This window comes from Pygocentrus nattereri, chromosome 6, assembly GCF_015220715.1.
Source record: "Pygocentrus nattereri isolate fPygNat1 chromosome 6, fPygNat1.pri, whole genome shotgun sequence".
In the NCBI taxonomy this organism is placed as follows: domain Eukaryota; kingdom Metazoa; phylum Chordata; class Actinopteri; order Characiformes; family Serrasalmidae; genus Pygocentrus; species Pygocentrus nattereri.
In genome coordinates, this window is record NC_051216.1 from 23,913,955 (window position 1) to 23,934,036 (window position 20,082).

General features: G+C 37.4%; 1 protein-coding gene across 3 annotated transcripts in view; it reads right to left on the bottom strand.

Moving 5' to 3' along the window:
- Positions 1-15,542, bottom strand: part of LOC108424401 (diacylglycerol kinase beta) — a 113,338-nt gene extending 97,796 nt beyond the window's left edge. Inside the window, exon 1 of one of the 3 annotated variants that reach the window (XM_037539153.1) lies at positions 15,166-15,542. The gene's annotated coding sequence lies outside the window, so the exon portion shown is untranslated. The remainder of the gene's footprint in view (positions 1-15,165) is intronic. The other 2 variants (XM_037539152.1, XM_017692437.2) reach the window with 2 other exon arrangements.
- Between the last annotated feature and the right edge of the window lie 4,540 nt (positions 15,543-20,082).

The following is a 20,082-nucleotide window of genomic DNA, read 5'->3' on the forward strand; positions in this document are numbered from 1 at the left end:
TTGGAATGAACTTATTAGAAACTGTTCATCAAACTTATCTACTACAAAATTCAAAGACATATAAAACTTAGTGATGCTCTGACCTTTTTGAAGGTTTTTGCTCAGTTAATTGATAAAAACAGTCATTCAAGGGTTTGTTGAGTTGGATTATTTACAGTTAGAATTTTGACTGTTTTTATTTCAAACTCTGGAGTTTGTTGCATATCTTGCCTTCCATCCAATGACTGCTGTAATAGGCTCCAACACACCCTTGTGACCCAGAAGGATAAGCAGTGTGTGTGTGTGTGTTGCCAAAACATTCTGTTTTTGAGGTGTCTAAAGGTGTTTAAAAAAAGTGAAAACCATGAAAAAAAAAAAGAACTGATTTGTATTGCATAATTCTGCCTGGCAGAGAAGTTCACTCATATTTTCAGCTTAACCCCATAACATCTCAGGCTTAAGGCCCATCCTAGAGGGTATGCAATGCAAATTGGCTGAGCTATTGTTTTATAGAAGTGTGTAATAAAAACGTTGGGCCTGCCAGTGGGCCCTGGCCGTTTAAAGGGCCAAGGTCAGGCAAAGACATTTTTCTTAGCCTTTTAACTTGAGAGCCACCTACAAAACGTGCTGATTAGCATCATGCATCATGTTGGAAGTGCACACTTAACCTAACCCTGCACACTTAAAAATTATGGCTCTTCAGGCAGAAGCTGCCCAGAACTTCAGTCCAAGTTCTCAGAGTTCCCCCCCTTCTCTCAATCAGTCTTCCTTCAGACTACCACCACATGATGAAGGCATGGTCTGAACTCACAAACACATTATATAGACATATGGTTGGAATGTGTGTCCCACAGCATATTTCACATTCCCTAAAAAACAATAAAACAAGTAAGAACACAAGTCATGTTAAATCTATAAAGATAAACACTAACTGAAACACTGATCTGCATTAAGTCTGATTACGATTGATTCAATTATTAAGAATCTGATAAGCCCACCTAGTGCTCTAGAAATGGCAAGGGCCAAAACGAGAGCAACAGTTGGTGATGAATTTGAACAGAATATATCATTTGACTGTAATAGGGGTAATAAAAACTGAATAGACATGCTTGAGAATGATTCATTTGCTGTAATTTTATATTATATGATTATATGAGTCAACATGTAACTTACTCTTCCTTATTTAACCATACCATATCTTTTTTGTCCATAAAGGAGAGGTATTATTTTTGTCACTGTCCCATGACTTCAATAGTTATGGATGTGACTGTCTCCTGGAACTTCCAATGCCCAGAGTTAAAAATAGATTACTCTGTTATTCTTATGAGATAAGTATGGCTCACTGCACAGATGCAGTTCTTGAGTACCTAAAAGTGTTGCCAGATCTGACATTAGATTCATTACAAAATAGAGCTTGGGCAGATTTAATTCAAATGCATCTAATATCACAAACCGAGTCAGCAGAACAATGCAAGCATTAGAGTTGTACTTACTGATAGAAACTCGGTATTCAGCAATTTCAGCTGTAGCTCAATGGGAGCAATGATTTATATTCAGCTGATTACTGTTGTCTCTGTGCTTTCATGCACAATGCAAACCACACAAGTGTATTTATGTTAAAACTGCAAAATGAACAGCGTAGCATCTAGCTGCTTTTTGTGTTATGTGTGAAAGTTCGGGGCAAATTACATATTTTGTTTGCTTTTTGAAGATAAAAGAAGTAGGCCCTAAATACAACTACAGCAACTATTAAAAGTGTCTGCAAATGTTAACACACAGTTACTTTATATTTCATTAACTTAAAAAACAGTAATTGTGGTATATGAAAACATTTGTACACCCTACTAAGTCAGCAGCCCTTTTGGCAGAGATCACAGCTTGTAAATGATTTTTGTAGCTAGCTAGGAGTCTTTCAATTCTTGAAAGTGTATCTTCTTGATCTACCCACAGATTTTCAATGATGTTCAACTCAGATGTCTGTGAGCACCCTTCCAAAAGATTCAGCTTTGTTTGTTGAAGTAGTTCATGGTGGATTTTGAGGTATGTTTTTGATCAGTGTCCTGATGTAGGACACTCCTGTAGGCAACCTCTTTCCAGCTTCACTTTCTTAACTGACTGTGTCACATTTGCTTCCAGAATTTACTGATATTTAGTAGAATCCATTTTTCCATTTATCCATGCAATGCTTCCGGTGCCAATGAGAGGCACACAGCCCCGCAATATAATATTCTTGCTAACTGTTAACCCCCATGCTTAACAGTTAGCAAGGTGTTCTTTTCATCAAATGCTGCTCTTTTTTCTCCAAGCATACCATTTTTTTTATTGAATATGCAGTTTGGCCAGGGAGCTCAACTGAAGTTTGGTAAGCAATTTTGTACTGAAACACTCCACACAGTCTAAACCACAAAAGAATACCATTTATAATATCTGCCTCCATACTCACAAACTCCCAACAAAACACATTTCTATGGTGATCAAAAAAGACAGGTGGATGTGCAAGATAAAAAACTTCAGAACTACATGAGAGAGCTGGGCTTTAACTTTAGCTGATGCATAATTTAATTCAGTTGACAGCAGGCAATTTTATCCTCATCAATAATTTTCCCAACCTCTACTTCCACTTTTCTCCCTCTCTGGACACTGCTAAACATATTTTATTTCTGCTCCAACGCCATCCCATAGATTTCTCATAATTAGATTTCTCAAAATCTAATAGTTTGTTTATACTCTTTCTATCATCATGACCTAAAATAATTATCATAGCCTGATGTCATATTAGTATAGTTTTCATCACTAGCTATTGCTGATTTAAGTACTCTTTTCAGTTGCTGCATGTAAGAGTGGACTTTGCAGCAAACAGCTACAGTATCCCGCCCTCTTAGCAGCTACAACACATCAACAACAGCACAGTTGTCTGATCAACAGATAATAACGAGGCCAAAACCACAGTCGGTCCTTTTTCTACTAATTGTCATGCAGAGTCAATAGCAATGCAGATTCAAAAGCATGTAGAGATCACATTTCAAAAGCTGTATACATATATATACAAACACCACACACACACACACACGCACACACACACACACACACACACACACACACACACACACATATATATATATATATATATATTTTTTTTTTTTAATTATTATTTATTTACACACAGACAAAATATTTTCAGAAAAATCTTTAACTAATCTACTTGAGTCAGTACCAGATTAATTTGCTGCTGTGGATATGTGCATAATGCATTAATGCATTCACAGTGCATTCAAACTTCTTCTAAACAAACAAATTCTAAAATTGAAAGTAAAACTTAAAGAGGAATTCCACAGATTTTTCCACATTTCTTCATAAATTGATCATAGAGATACAGTCATTGAGAGATATGATGTGAAATGTTTTTTTACAGTGATGGTGAAAGGAGCCAGGAAACACAATGTCTACAATGTAGTCATTTCATTTACTATCCAAAGTGACCAGTGAACCTATACATCCTTACATGTTTTCTGTTTATGTAATGCTGATAATGGTAAAACAGAACAGAACATCTCAGACCACTTTGAATGGTTTTGTTAACATGGTACTAACAAGTTACTAACATGTTAATCATACAGATTTCTTTGAAAACCAGGGGAATTCCACTTTAACCATAATTTGAAGATAATGGTTTTCTTTTTTTTCATTCCATCATTGTGAACATGAGGAGTGTACAAGGGTCATAACTCAGAATGTTTTACCTTTGAAATGCAGAACTCTTTATGTTCGCCTATGCATGCAGACAGCATTAGAGACTAGTGCAGTATGTAATAGGCCAGTTAATCCAGTGTAGACATCTTAAGAGATGGAGACTGAAGAGACGAGGTTAATGGGAATGTGTGTGTCTGTCTGTGTGTTTTGTGTATGTGTATAAGGTTAATGGGCTGCTACAGACACGTGCAGATCAACAGGATGGGGCCACCCCTCTGTGCAGAAAGGGATTCTGTTTGCTAGGGCAGTTGCCTAGCAACTTGACGTCATAAGTTTGCAGCAAGGAGATGAAGTGGGGGGGGGCTTTGTGTGTCTATTGAGTGTGTGTGTCTGTTTGTAGCTCACCAGCATAAAGGTACAACAACAAAAGCTATCAGGAAATCTGTGGATCCTTTAAAAGACAAAAAAAACAGTGTAAATCCTATGCGTTTTCACATCTTATGTTAAGGCCCATTTATTTCACATGTCTAGGAGAGTAACAACAGTACCTTCTAGCATAATCTATGCTTTAAGAACAACCAAGTGAAAGATGCAATAAAGCTTCACTATTGGATCTGGATCAGTCAAGCACTTGAGGCTCAAAGAAAAGCAATCAATCTTTTCACAAGGTTTCGTTGTCGATCTGTTTCACAGTACTGAAACATGCATAGGGGGTGCATAGTCCACAATTTTAGATTAGGAAGCGGTTGATATACTTGTCTTGTCAACAGGCAGATTTATTTGATATAATAAAGATTCAGTCTTTTGAACAGGTTATGCATGATCTCCATTAAAGTTTCAGTGGGTTACATAAAGATCTGTGCTATAATTGAATGCACTGAGACATAAATTAAGCATGACCATGGTTAAAACATCATGGGATGAGAAGGGAGACTTTAAAGAAAAGACTCTCGAGAGTCAACTCCGCCATCCTCCTCCGTAGCTCTGCCCTATTCACAGAGATAATGAGGCTGAGTGAGTCATTCAGGTATTCAGGCTACACTGAAAGAAAGAGAGGAATGAACATCTCCCCATGTGAAAGTCTCTTCTCTTTCAAATATTGTCTGCGCTCTATGCAGGCACTAGGGCTGGGTAGCGCGCAAAATGTTGCGATATTGACACCAATGACAATGTCTTTGATACAGATTTCTGAACATTTTTTGAATACCTTTTAAATTAAATGAATTTAAAAAATATGTATTCTTTTTCAACAGGCTTATGAAACACTAAGGCTGACTATTCAGTACCTGTGGGGCAAAAATGTAAAGGAGCTTCTTAAGTTATAGAAATGTAAATAGATCGCGCCTTAAAGGGTCAATATCTTTGAAAAACTAACTTTCCTTGCGTTTTTGAAAAATAAAAATCTGATGTAATATACAGACATTGGTAGAGTTTCATTCATTCGCCAGTTCATATATGCACAAAAGCTACAACAACTCATTTTGAATACATTGTTTTAGTGATGTAAAAAAAAAGGTGCATTTATGTATATACGTTTATTCAGCCTACAGCAGTTTAGCCCCGCCCATTTATGCTGAAGTTATTAGGAGCTATTCAGCTTCAGACTTCTTGCTAAATGAGGCACAATAACGGACAGCAAACCAGAAAAGAGATCATTTGCATAAAGCTGTCTTAAAGGCACAGTAACAAAAATAGCCTAAATAATTCTAAGGGATAAACAGAAGTTTTAAAATGGTCATGTAAAAATTAATTCAAATTATTTTTGGTACACAAGTCAGAGAATCAGGTCATTATGGAAAAAGTAAATACAAGATAAACGGTAAACATTACAGGATGGTGGACAGAAAGAAAGTAAAATAATTTAGCTTCACAAAAAATTTATTATTTCAGTTCTTATTTTTTCTTTAATTTACTAAAAAAAATCTATTCCAGAAGTGTTAGTCAGAGAGTCATCCTCAGCCGTCTCGGATTTTGAATACTGTGTAGTGGGGTGTTCAGAGAAGCTGCCCTTTGCCCTTGTATTTTTGTACAACAGACAGCTGATTTTAATAAGATGCTTATCAGCCAATCAGTATTCTAGACTTTGAAACAATGAAAATGAAATTTTGGTTCCATAGCTAGCACAGACTACTTTTCTCTGTATTTAAGTGGAGACTTTGGCCTGGCTTTAGCAATTTTGGCCACAGTTTTTTTCCCAAGCTGGTTACATATGTTCAAGCACAAAGCCTTTTTCTCTGTGAAAGTCAAGGGCAGGTTTATATCCCCGTTCGCCCCATTAAACAGTATGGCTCTCATTACTCTCTCTCTCTCCATACTCTCTTTGTCTTACAGCAGAAAACTTCATGTATCTTACTTGATTTACCACTCCCTCTTCCACGACACTCCATTACATTCCAGCCATGTAGTATTTATATCTTTCCCTCACATCTATATTACATGTCTTAGCCGCTCGTTCTCTTGTTCTTTCTCTTTCTCTATCTCTCTGTCCATCGCTCGTTCTCTCTCTTTATTCACTTTATTCCGCTTGAACAACTGACAGGCTCTTAATTAATCTTCTGCTCATGTAGAATTTATTTGACTTTGAAGGCCCCTCTGCTCTGCACACCAGCCACACCCAGCTACTATCTACACAACACTGGTGACTAAGAGGTGTCTTGTGATCCTGTGTTTATATTAGACAATGTGGTGGAAGTACCAGAAATGTATCCATTAAGAACTTTGTCAGTCCTTACAGATCAGTCTTTATAAGATAATTAGTATCCTGTTCTATGAAACTGCTTTGCCACAGTAATGAAAAATTATTAGCTATGAAACCCAATAAGGCAAAGAAAATGATACAAAACACAGAAAATTTTAATCCTGTTCTCATAAATTTGCACACTGAACAATTTTTGTTATCTTTCTGGCTTATGACGGTCAACAGTGCAATTGATATTATCATCAACTCAAATCAAAGTTGATCTTCGGTTGAGCGAAGCTAATCTTTTCTGTTGTATCATCAAAAAAAAGTGCAACAAAGGGTTCTTTGAGCAATGCCTTAGAAGAACCCCGAGGAATCATGTTTTATAAAGAGATTTAGGCCTGTGAAGAACTTTCTAAAGGTTCAGAGAAACTTCATATAGCATTAGGGTTATTCACCAATTTAACAGTTCATTCTAGAACCTCTGCACTGTACGGAGGTTCTTCAAACTTTAAAAACGTTCTTCACGTGCACAAATCTCATCTGCAAAAAACAGTTCCTTTAGTTTCCTAGGAAAACTAAAATGGTTCTTCTATGGCATCCCACAAAAAACCTGTTTTAGCACCTTCATTTTTAAGAGTGCAGGCTGAAAAGCACATATGCCATGCAAATGTAGAAGTTGAAAGCTAAAATTTTTGAATAGTGTTACTCAATGCAGCTGAAACTGCAAAGTTAAACAATAGTTCTGTTTGTAATAATCCAGACCAACCAACCCATCACAATCCAAGCTGCTCTATTTAAAATGAGTTAAAGCAAGTATTTTTTGGTCTGTTCAGTTAGCTGAAGAAGTTTTTAAACTAATTTCAGTAATTTATAATAATAAAGTAATTTATGTACATTTTTGGGTCATGCAACAAGTTATGCTACCCAAGTGGAATCTGTTTCTTTGAGCTCGCATTTACAGCAGCGTACCTCGTTCTCAGAGCGCTTTGCGAAGAGGCTGCACAGCCAAATTAGGACACTGATCATGAGTGGGATAAAAGAGCGAGAGAGGTATAGCACTGTCCAGTACTGTGACATCATCCTCATCCCTCAGGGACAGTGAGCAGGCACATACACAGAGTTTATAAAGCAGAAAGTGAAGGATCAGCAGTGATAAATGAAGAAGCCGAACGCAGAGACTCTGCCAGGCTGAAGGGCTAGGAATGGGGGGTTTTAGCGAGGGGCGCAGAGCCACTAGAGAACAGCGCGTCCATAAACACAGACTGTTACAGTAATAAACATCCTTAGGCCTGGTAGAGCTGCAGGGCCTGTAGGCCACCTTGCCTAAATGCCCCTGCTGCTTCACTCAGCCATCAAACAGTTTCTCCAACGCCACTCAGCTGCGCGCAAGTATGATAATGCATCACATTATATTTTGGCTTGACTTCTCCATCATGACTGTCCACTTGATGGGCTGTGTATTTAGCGCAGTTAAGAGCTAGTAGTAAAGTGTATTGGCCTGTAGTGTAATATTAGCGCTGCTAAGTATGTCTAATTATCAAACTGCGAGGAAGAGGCTGGGTAAGAACTGATAAAGACACACTGTATGGCAAGAGACTCCAGAGCTGTCAGTCATAAGTACAAACAGAAACAATGATAGTGGCTATAATATACAGTACTGTGCAAAAGTCAGAGACCACCCTACATTTACTTAATTTTCCAGTCAAAACAGCCATTAAGTACAAATGATTCATTTCCAGAGTCAGAAAAAGTAGGAAATATATAACAGAAACAGAAAATTACACAGAAGTAAATACAACATAATACTTTTCAGCATCTTTTTTTGTCTTTATTAAAGCTGCTACTCTTTTCAGAAAACTTGCTTTCAGGTTTTTTCAAACAAATTTGCAGGGATATTTTTCCACAGCTTCAAAAGTTCACGATTGTTTCAAGGTAGACATCGGTTTCCTTTTCTCTCAAGACCCAAACATTCCCTGTTACACATTTAGACTCATCAATCCATAAAACTTCACTCCACATCTCAGATGTCCAGTTTCTGGTGCAACCGATCTCAGTAAGATGTCAGAAGTTAATTTCATTTTATACTGCTCACAAGTCAAGTAATTTCAAACACATTCATTGGCTATGTTTACGTCCAAAGATTTTCACCAACCCGCCTGAATTCATTTGATTCACCAATTCGCTTTTAGTTTAAGATTGTAGATTAAGACTGAGGTGTTTATATGCATACTCTACTCAACAATCTGATGAAAATTTCCATTTACAGCCAAGTAAACTGTCCAGTATGGTAATCAGATCCAAAATGACACGCATATAGTGGCACTTAATGTAGATGTTACCATGACAATGAACATCATGTCCAGTTAAAGTGAGACAAGCATCTGTATGTTACAGTATGTGTTATTAATTGCTTTACAATTATGGTAGAGTCAGGAAAATGTTATGTCCTTATAAAATTTGTCCATAATTGCATTAAATGGAAAAGAGGACAGATCAGAGCTGCTTTCTGGCTTTTTAGCACTGTAATAGTAATTGACAAACTTCCATCTGGTTTTAATTTCTTCTATAGTTTAACTAAACTCACTGCCACATACTTGTCCCGAAAAGTACGTCATTGTGAGCTTTAAGACTGTCCACCCTGCTAATTTTAAATCTTTTAAAGTTTGAAGTATAGATTTTGTCTCATCTGCAGGCCAGTTTTTTGTATGCAAAGTTATAATGCAAATGCACATGTGCAGACCATACTTAAACTTTCCGATTGGGAATGTAATCAAATACAGGTGTTTACATGTCTGTTATCCTTCTGTTTAATCTGCTTATCTCCATTGTATTTATATTCAGAATGACATAAACCGGACTAGTCTATTCTGACTGAGGTCTGTACATCGACATGTTCTATTCAGATTGAGCTATTAGCTATTGGTCAGATTATCTGATGTTGAGGTCTGGGCTCTGAGGTCATCAGTTCAGTGTTCTGAGAACATCAGCCCAGCAGCTTCTTTGTCTGATTTGTACATTTTCTTCTTTTGAGTCTATTTTCTTTTTTCAGTAATAGTCTATTAACAGCTACACATCCTTTAAGACACATAACGTTGGGCTGCAGTTTCTCTAGATCTTCTAGTAATTTTTTGTTAATTTCAGCTGTGGAAACATTTATTTTTGCTCTAATCTTACATTTGACTTTCCTCTTATGCTACAACAAATACTCATATGCCAACAAAAAAATTAACATACAGTACATTCTATATTAACTCTTAATAGAATTCCTGTGTTATACATAGTATGTCATATGACTTATTATTGAAAGTGTACACTGAGCTTTATACAGACAGAAAGTCTCATAGACAAAGTTAATATACCAAACACATAAATGTGTTTGAAGTGCAACAGTCAAATCTTAAATAAACAAGTTTTACAGACTGCAAATAGACTGAGGGAATAAACTGATATTAAACTGAGACACTGCTGTTGCCTATATGAGCTTTCAGAGAGCTCAGTGCTGTGCACCAACACTAATGGAGTAAATACTCCAGAACAAATAATATTGCAGAAAAGTTTTTTTGTTGTTTTCACATAAGACATTCAGAGTTTTCAATACTCATGATGAATACAATAACTGCTATTGGACCTATGACTGAAACCTTCAAATGCTGAACTACAATAATTCTTTACCCTATTGCCAAATGTAATAAAACATAAATCAAAACAGAATACAATGATTTGCAAATCCTTTTCAACCTATATTCAATTGAATACACTACAAAGACAAGATATTTAATGTTCAAATGGATAAACTTTATTGTGTTTTGCAAATATTCACTCATTTTGAATTTGATGCCTGTAACACGTTCCACAGAAGTTGGGACAGAGGCAACAAAAGACTGGGAAAGTTGAGGAATGCTCAAAAAACACCTGTTTGGAAGATTCCACAGGTGAACAGGTTAATTGGAAATGGTTGAGTGTCATGATTGGGTATAAAGGGAGCATCCCTGAAAGGCTCAGTCGTTCACAAACAAGGATGCGGCGAGGTTCACCACTTTGTGAACAACTGCGTGAGCAAATAGTCCAACAGTTTAAGAACAACGTTTCTCAACATGCAATTGCAAGGAATTTAAGGATTTCATCATCTACAGTCCGTAATATCATCAAAAGATTCAGAGAATCTGGAGAAATCTCCAGTAAGCAGCAAGGCAGAAAACCAACATCGAATGCCCGTGACCTTCGATCCCTCGGGCGGTACTGCATTAAAAACCGACATCATTCTGTAACGGATATTACCACATGGGCTCAGGAACACTTCAGAAAACCAGTGTCAGTGAACACAGTTCGTCGCTCCATCTAGGGACGTCCCTGCTTATTTCAGCAAGACAACGCCAAGCCACATTCTGCACGTGTTACAACAGCGTGGCTTCGTAGTAAAAGAGTGCGGGCACTAGACTGGCCTGCCTGCAGTCCAGACCTGTCTCTGAAAATGTGTGCCGCATTATGAAGTGCAAATTATGACGGAGACCCCAGACTGTTGAGCAGGTTGTACATCAAGTAAGAATGGGAAAGAATTCCACCTACAAAGCTTCAACAATTAGTGTCCTCAGTTCCCAAACGCTTACTGAGTGTTGTTAAAAGGACAGGTGATGTAACACAGTGGTAAACATGCCCCTGTACCAACTTCTTTGGAACGTGTTGCAGGCATCAAATTCAAAATGAGTGAATATTTGCAAAAAACAATAAAGTTTATCTGTTTGAACATTAAATATCTTGTCTTTGTAGTGTATTCAATTGAATATAGGTTGAAAAGGATTTGCAAATCATTGTATTCTGTTTTTATTTATGTTTTACACAACGTCCCAACATCACTGGAATTGGGGTTGTAATACTAAGTCACTGCATAGAGTGAAGTAGAATGGTTGTTAGGTCTCCTGGCTCATTTGTGTGCTCAACTAGCCTGCTTTGGGTAGGCAAAATAAGAAAATGCAAACCTGTGCCATCACTGTTAATGGAGCATCATTCATCCTACATCTCTTCACACGACATAATATGTATTTGAGATTATAACCATACCTTTTTTTCAAAGGATTTTCATTTATGTGGAAATTAATGAACTGACATTCAAATCCTGATCTAGAACTAAGACCAACATGATGATTTTAAATTAAGTACTGGCATTGCTAGCTGTCACTGCAGACTACATAAGGAAGACTTCAGGTAATATCGCATTAAACTCATAATCCAGACACAATGTCTTCCAGAAAGGAAAGGAAAAGGAAGCAAAAAAATAACAACCTTTTCTTTTATCTCTTATCAAGTAAGTATTTTTGGTATCACCCCAATAGATTTCAGCCTGACTAAATCAATACAAAGGAGAAAAAGTGACCGATTCTAATGAGAACATGGCCAATTGCATTCCTTAAATGCCTCCAGCCACAGACAACACAGAGCATTTAGACTTTTTTTCTTTAATTGTTCTTACAGAAACTTTGCTATTTTAGATGATTCGTGACCAAGTCTTACAACTCTTGAACATTAGCACTTCATGCTTGCTGATTAAAACCACAGGTGAGTTTTCTCTTATACAGTAAAATAAAGACTTTGAAATTGAATGAGTTTTGAACCACAGTGAACAATAAACAATCTGATCTCTCTCTCTATCTTTCTAATCTCTCTCTCTCTCTGTTCTCTGGGGCATGTAAGATCAAAAATACTGGGACTATTTACAGAGGGGTTGGATGTCATGGCAACAGAAGGGTTTGGTTTGAAACTGCGATGCAATGACAAGAAAAAGCGTGGCAAAACATGTTCTAATTCCAAGCCTTGGGTAAACCCTTAAACTCAGTGCCCTGCTTAGCGTCCAACCTGAGCGTCTGTTAATAAAAAGAATGGCCATTAAAGTGGGGCTAACTAAAATAAGGAGAAGTATCAATCTGAGACCTTAGGTGCAATGTAGCATACTAAGTAAGGAATACTGTATCAATAAAAAGATGCAACAGATTAAACACACATCTGAACTGCTTCTGATTTAGTTGTTACTAGCTAAAGTAAGACTTTACACTAATCACTCTGCAGGATTCAAAATCATATGGAAAGCAAATCTGTTCACTTTACATTTACTGAAATGAAATGAGCTCTGAACTGACTATCTGTCTGTACTACAGGCAGTTACTGCAGACTGCAGATGTTAAAAATCACCCTTTGATTCAAATATTCCCAATCTTACTTTAGAGCATAACCACTATGACTTGAATAACTTCTTTTTATTTCTTCTTAACGCAACATAGATTTCAGTGTATCTCCCATGGTCTCTGCATCACTCCTAATACTGTGACATTGGTATCTGATGACTAAAGGTGTAACAATTTCAATTGAAACCATGAATTTTCAAAACAGCTACTGCATCCCCCATAAGCCTCTCTGTCTTCCAAGAGTCTATCATTTGTATTTTTTATGTACACCACTGTCAGTACTAGGCACCTGGGTGCACCTTATCCACTCTTATTTTATTTTTATTTTTTCTGAATTTGCCTATAAACTCAAGGGTTTGTGATTTTTGGGGCTTATTTTGTTGGAGGTCTTGCACTATATGTGTTCATAAAACTCAAATTTATACACAGGAACCAACACAGACCAATTTGTGCCACATACATGTAGAGAGCTAGGGTAAATGAGGCAATTTAAGAGGGATGGATTATAGATTGGACTAGTGGGCCCAGTGCCCAAAGGGCTCTGATTGTTACGGGCCTTGGGGGGCCTCTGGGGGCCTCAGACCAAGGCCTGAAAGGACTCAATTACTTGTGACAATCCACTATATCCACTAAACAAATAAAATAAATGAAGAAATATTATCTGTTCTCTGGCCTTAAGGTTTTATATTATCATTGACTTCAAATCATTTAAATTATACATATTATTGTTTGGCATTTTAAATCTTTTTTAGTGTTTTATTGCAGTGTTAGTGCTTATCCTTCAATGTGTGTAGGACTACTAATAGTAATACTAATAGTAACAATGTCACTGTACAATATTGCACTTGAGTAGGGCTAATTTTGCTTATTTTCTAAATAATTTTATTGCTCTAAGTGTATATAAACACAAATGCATACAACAGTTACTTCTTATAGAAAAAAAGAACATGTGAATTAACATGAGTTTTTTGCACTTCGCATCTCATAACCAGGTGATCATGTGAAAAAACATGACTTGTAAAAGCACTTACATGACTTTTCTGTGAGGGACATCTCACTTTACAGATCTTGTTTTGTTATTATAAATTCATTAGAGTTCAAGGGACCTCAAAAGTTGGTTATGACCAGAGACCTCAAAGGGGTATAGTACGTCTCTATATTTTAGTATGTAAAATGCTGAAAATCGAATCACATCTGAATGGCACCCCTAATCATGACTATGAAATATTCAGGACACACTGAAAAGCCATTTGATCAGATACTGTCCTTCAATTTCCTTCATATTTGTTGGCATGAGAAGATGATCTTCTAGGAATTCTCTTCAGAACCCAAGTTCCCATTATCTCAAATTGATTTTCAATAGAAGACAGCAGCCTAGCAGTCTGTGTCTTAATAGCTTCACTTACAGCACAAATGAATTGGGCTTATGGCTTTTAGAACCTTGAGTGCTGCACATGTTGTTACGCGAATGGTGTACATAGAAGAAGCAAACATGGTTAGTTACTAAGCAATAGGTACATATGTGTTCTCTCTCTGAGGTCTGTAAACGTGAGCTGTGTCTTCAAGCACGATTGTACATACATGCACATTCAAACATACTTAGGTTCTACTGTCTCTGTATCCCACATCTTATCAAGAGCAAAAGAACCAGCACCTCTGGTGTTTTCATGATGAGCTGTAATTAAGCGTGGCGATTTGAGATTTGTCAAAGTCAGCCTCCGAGCACACAGCGGCATGGGTCTCTGTGGAGCGTCATCGCAGCCTTGCAACTGATTACAACCTCTACACATTGCAAATAAACACAGACGCCACACAGAAGTGTTTGATTAGAAACAAGATGGACTGGTAGCCACCGTGAGACTGCCTGAGCTGCGCAGGAAGTGCAATACAAACAGCAAAATGGTTGAGTGCTGTATCCTTGTCCATGTAAGCAGAATCCATCACCATGGACTCTACAACCCAGTGTCTATTGATCCCTTCAGGGAGAGGATGTGTAGCATGCTAAACGTGCACACAGAGTTCTGACATTTTAAAGAGAGAAGACTACACAAGCTGTATGATAATAACAGGGGAGTAACCATGTCGCCCGAACTGTGATTCTACTATGCACATCATTCATGCTGCCAATGTCAGATACATCAGGTAGCATTTGATATCCTGCCAGTGTACATACAACTGTTTATGTGAGTATCTGCTTAGAAGCAGCATCAGAGAAGCCTGCATATAATATGCATAAGATATACGTTATCATTGTACTGACTGCTCCTTTAGATTAACCAGTATTGAGCACATGGCAATTATGTCCCCCCATTGGTCTGTCTGATTTCAGCATCACAGTATACAATGCAGCACGACAGGCAGAAAAAGAGAAAGTGAGAGCCATATGGTGACAGGCTTGTCAGTATGTCCTGTTAGCACAGACTGAGACAAGATTAAAAGGAGAGACAGAAAGCAAGAGATGCGCTTAATAGTAGGTCTCATATTGGGACTCAGAAGGGTCTGCTCATTGCATTTCATTGAAAGGTTAACACTAATCTCATGCACACTGTTTGCAGCCTTCTCTCCTGTAACATTAAAGATTTATTTAGCCGGATAAGTGAAATAAAAAGACAAAGAATAAAGAACATCCCATCGTACCTCCGTTCAGCCAGGTGATGATGATGATACCATGAGGTTCTCCAATGGTCAGAGCACTGGCGGATCCCGTCGCTAGCAGATAAACATGAGCACAAAGCTACAGGCAGAGGTGCACACGCAGCACTGAAGCCTTTACACTCAGAGGCAGCACAACATCTCTCCAGCATGAATTAATTAGACTCTCCTTTTCTCTCGTGATTATCCTCCTCTAGGTTGCGCGGCTGTCTCCGTCAGCTGCAGCAGCGTGTGGAAACGTCCCTGCACTTTCTTTTCTGACAGCCTGTTTACACAGAGCCAACCGCTCTCTCTCTCTCTCTCTTTCTCTGTCTTTCACACGCATGCACACTCCCCCCTCCGCCACCACCATCGACAGAGCAATATCAGAGCGCTTCTAATAGGGACAGCCCTCCCCTTATGAACCAGCCCAAAAAGCTCAGCCCATGCCTCACTGCTTCTCTCTCTCGCTCAGCTTTCAACCCTTTTCATCACAGCCTCACTATAAACACTTGCAAACGACTGCACATTTTCCTGCAATAATCTGTGAGGGAAACTGAAAAATGAGAATGTGTGATGAATCCTGTGTAAGATCCTCACAACTGATATCAGTTATTGACTGATTCGTCTTTGCATACAGAACTGTCATTTTTTAGTGCTGTGCATTAAATGGCTATTAAGTACAAGTCAATCATTTTTTAGTTGCAGAAAAAAATGAAAAACATATATACATTTATCAGGAAATTACAAATGAACTAAATATGATCTAATTTTGCCTGTCAACTCTTCACCTTTATTACAGCTTCCATTCTTTTCGGGAGACCTGCTTTCAGTATTTCAAAAAAATCTGCAGACATACTATTTGTCAGACCCCTTGAAGTTCAGTCTTAGAAACTGATTGCATTTTCTCAAGATCCGAATAATTCTTATTCTAAAATTAGACCATGAAACCTCAGCCTCATATGTCCTATTCTTAGTAATACTTTTGTGACTGATAAGGAGCCTTTCAGACCCACAGCACTGAATTCTCACAGTGGAAGGATGGACAGAAATACCTGTGGATTTTTTTCAGATCTGATTATCTCCTGTCTCTCAAAGATGAAAGCTATGCTGTTTATCTAAAGTACTATTAATCTGATGGTGGCAATTTATTGCTCTAAATGGTCCTGTATAGTTGTCAGGAGTCCTATTTTTTCTTGGTTTTTTACTTTCGCCCAGTAATGTATATCATCACTAGGACTAAAGTAGGACAAAGACATGAGACAGTATCAATGTCTTCTGATCATATAATGCTTTAACAGTATGTGCCATGACTTTATTTTCAGTAACACTCTGCTGCTCCAACAACACAGCTTCAGTTCTTGAACAATGCTCCGCTTCACAATGGCTGTTAATGGAGCAACTGCAAAAAGATAACACCTGACTTTCTGTTTGTCTCTAGCAGCACCAGCTCAATAGCTGGCATAACAATTACTGTGTATAATACGACTGGTATCGCTCAACACAGACCATACATTTGTGGAAAAAAACAAGAGCTTGATGTTATAATATATGATGGGCTGACATTGACTGAAAAATGAAAACACTTTGAACACACAGAGGAAAACATATGGATTTTGACAATGTTGCAGTCACAGTGGAAAATTCATAACTTGTAATAACAACCGATCCTCTCACGATGGAACAAAGGAATGTCTGAGTTAAATAAAACTTTCACATGATTGCTTTCGACAAATGTCAGACGTCATGATGTAACCTTCACTCAAAGGTCAGAGAAGTGAATAAGGCCTGCACTTATCAACTAAATTTCACTCCGTTATAGTGGGGGTTGAGGTAAGCCTGAACGCCAGTGCTCTATTGCTTAATTCGTGAAGCAGACAAAGGGACAAAAATAGCCCAGAAGTGCTCCTCCCCTACTTCTATGATCAAAAGCAGACTGTTTTTCCTACTCTGGCTTACACTTGGGCCCCCCTCTTGTTTCACTTATGCTTATGCTTACATTTTTTTCCATTTTTATCCTTTTATTTTTGGCAAAAAGCACAGTTACAAATCTGCTCTAAGAGCTTTTTTTTTTTTATTTCTTTTTACGTAAGAGGTTTAAGTCAGAGGGCCTGAGCTGACTTCAGAGCAAATGACATATTTGCAGGGCACTGTGTGAAAAAATATTCCCTCAGTCTCTCAGCACCACAACAACGTATTGTCAGTGTTGTATGTTACACAACTTACAGTATGTTAAAATTTCATAAGAAATAGAGCAATGGAAATGCTCCGAAATGGCTTGGGGGAAAAGCTTCCATTGGCTTCCATTCAAAATTAGCAACGCTTTTTTTTTTTTTTTTTTTTTTGAGAGCAAGAGAGAGACAGGGTTTTGTCAGGACAGCGATGGTCTAATACTATAATCACAGATATGATGTTTCAAAAATACAAAATGTGTCAAAGATGTCAGTTTGTGGCAGGTATTTTAAATGTAAAAAAGTTGCATTTATTAGAGTTTACGTAGAGTTTTAGCACAATAGCTGTCAGCTTGTGCCATGTTCCTTTGTAATTCTGTTCACGTAAGACGTTTTTTTACTGGCTCTGCCTAGTGAAAATGTGGGTGTATCTAGCATATGAGGTGCAGGAAATCAGAGAACGAAGACAGTTTGAATGTGGATCGTCACAAGTAGAAGCACTCAAAACTTAACACACAGCACAGTGAATCATCCTACACACATGCTGGGGTAAGCACCAACTACTAATGACGTGACAACAAAAGAACAATGTACTCAAATGTCATTATGAAAACAAAAACATGAAGTCATGCCGATGGCTAAGATAAGCAGATGGTGTGTGGTTAAAATGGCTTAACAAACTACTACAGAACTCCTGTTAAGACTGATAAAGAAACAACTTCTGGTTCATGGGCCCACATATCACTTTGTCCCCCACTTCTCTCATGCTCTCTCTCGCTATGTCTCTTTCTCTCAGGGAATTTCCCCTCTGCTTTGAGAGTAGAGACACTGCCTCATGCCACCAGAGCGTGTGCTTTCACATCCTGTCCACGTCTTATTTTCATTTCTCTCCTCTCTGCCGGGTGTAAAGAGTCAGTACTCTGTGAGACAACATTGTGAATTATGAATGAATGACCAAACTGCCGATCCGCTTGTGATGTATTACCTACTGTGCTTAAAACGGAATTATCCAGAAATGAGAGGGCCTACTTCATCAAACTTACTCTATGTCAAGAGTTGAGTAAAGTACTACTTATGGAACAGCAAGCGTAATCACAGTAATAATGACCTAACTTTAGAGTAAATCAAGCATTTGTAAAATGTACTATTTAGTTTATTCTCTTAACCGCCTCCTTAACTGAGGTGGGATAATATGGCCTGAAGAACACTCTTATAACTGCTATTCAATTTGTTCTGTGTTGAAAATAACTTGGGAGGCTACAGACCTATTATTTTAAGAATGAAATAACCCTCATACTTACAGTTTTGTGACAAGCTTCAGAATCTAAAAGGTAGAGAATCTGTATGTATTAGAGTAAGAGTTGCATTATAAATTGTATTTTTATTGTTATTGTGATATGTGTTTAATGATAAACACATTTATGCACAGCAAAAAGCACTCTATTCTCAAATACTGTAAAAATGCTTAAAATGTGAGGACTATTTTCACTTTAAGTGGTATGTTTAAAAAGACTGTATGATCAAAGTATACATATATATATATATATATATATATATTTTTTTTTTTTTTTTTTTTTTTGTTTGTTTGTTTTTTTGTTTGTTTTTTTTTTTTTTTAAACACATCACGGAGTGAAGTCATCACATTTTAAACATGTATGTATGGAAGATTTAGGCACAATTGTGTGCATATATAGGCTTAGACATGGTTATCAAAATTGTGCCAAAAATGAAATGTAGCGATTAGTATTAGTGTTCAAAATGTCTTTGGGATGTGATGACCCCACCATAAAACTAGAGGTGGAAGTGATAAAAAAGACAATGAACAATCGTCCCCTCTTGGACCTCTCCTATCTCCCAGATGTGCCTAGCTGGGAATGGGATAAGGGAATCATGGTCCAAGCCCTACTCCAATTGCTTCAGGGGAGTTAACGGTGTTATTGTATCATAGATGTATGAAAGCCTGTTTCTATGTCAAGTCTGGACTTGTGAAACATATTATGCACTGAATTATCTGGTGATATGAGTGTTAACATTTGGGTTTATTTTAAAGCATTTACAGATTACCCACCACAGTGTTCTCTGAGAGCAGGGCACACCCTTGTTAAAAGAACCTTTGTTCCTAGGTGAATATATCACTTTTCTGTGTGCCTTTTCACATGGCCTACCACAAAATTAGAATACAGTCATCTACTGGTTAACTTAATTTTGCAAAAGGGTTATGAAAGGAGAGTTTTTGAGGTTTAGGGTAGGAACTCATTCTTCCTCATTCATCGTAGTGCATAGGTTTGAATTCTATTTTGTTTAACCTTGTTTAACCTTTGTGGTTATTATGTTTGATCTTGTGTAATTATCTTGTAACTGTTCATTCTTAGCTAAATAATACATTTGGTCAAAAGGTCGGCTCAACATTTTCCAGAATGTTAACCGTTGTTAGTGTGTTAGGGCTATAGATTCAGATATTGCTACTGTCAGTCCTCTGCGTAATTACCACTATAACTGTTTAGGTTTCCTAGGTTAAAGCCCTAACTCTTAGGCCTTCTTTAACCAAATGGCAAAACACTGAGCAGTTTGCCTTTAATAGTGATTATCTTCTGTACAGCTGGTCTGAGTTAACAAAAGCTATTTTTAAAGCACCCTTTGTTTTACTTACATCGAGCTACACAATAAAGTGTTTCCTAACCAACAAGTTAGAAATTATTTAAACATTACTGATTTTTGGAGTCAGATTACAACACATTTCCTCAAACATTTA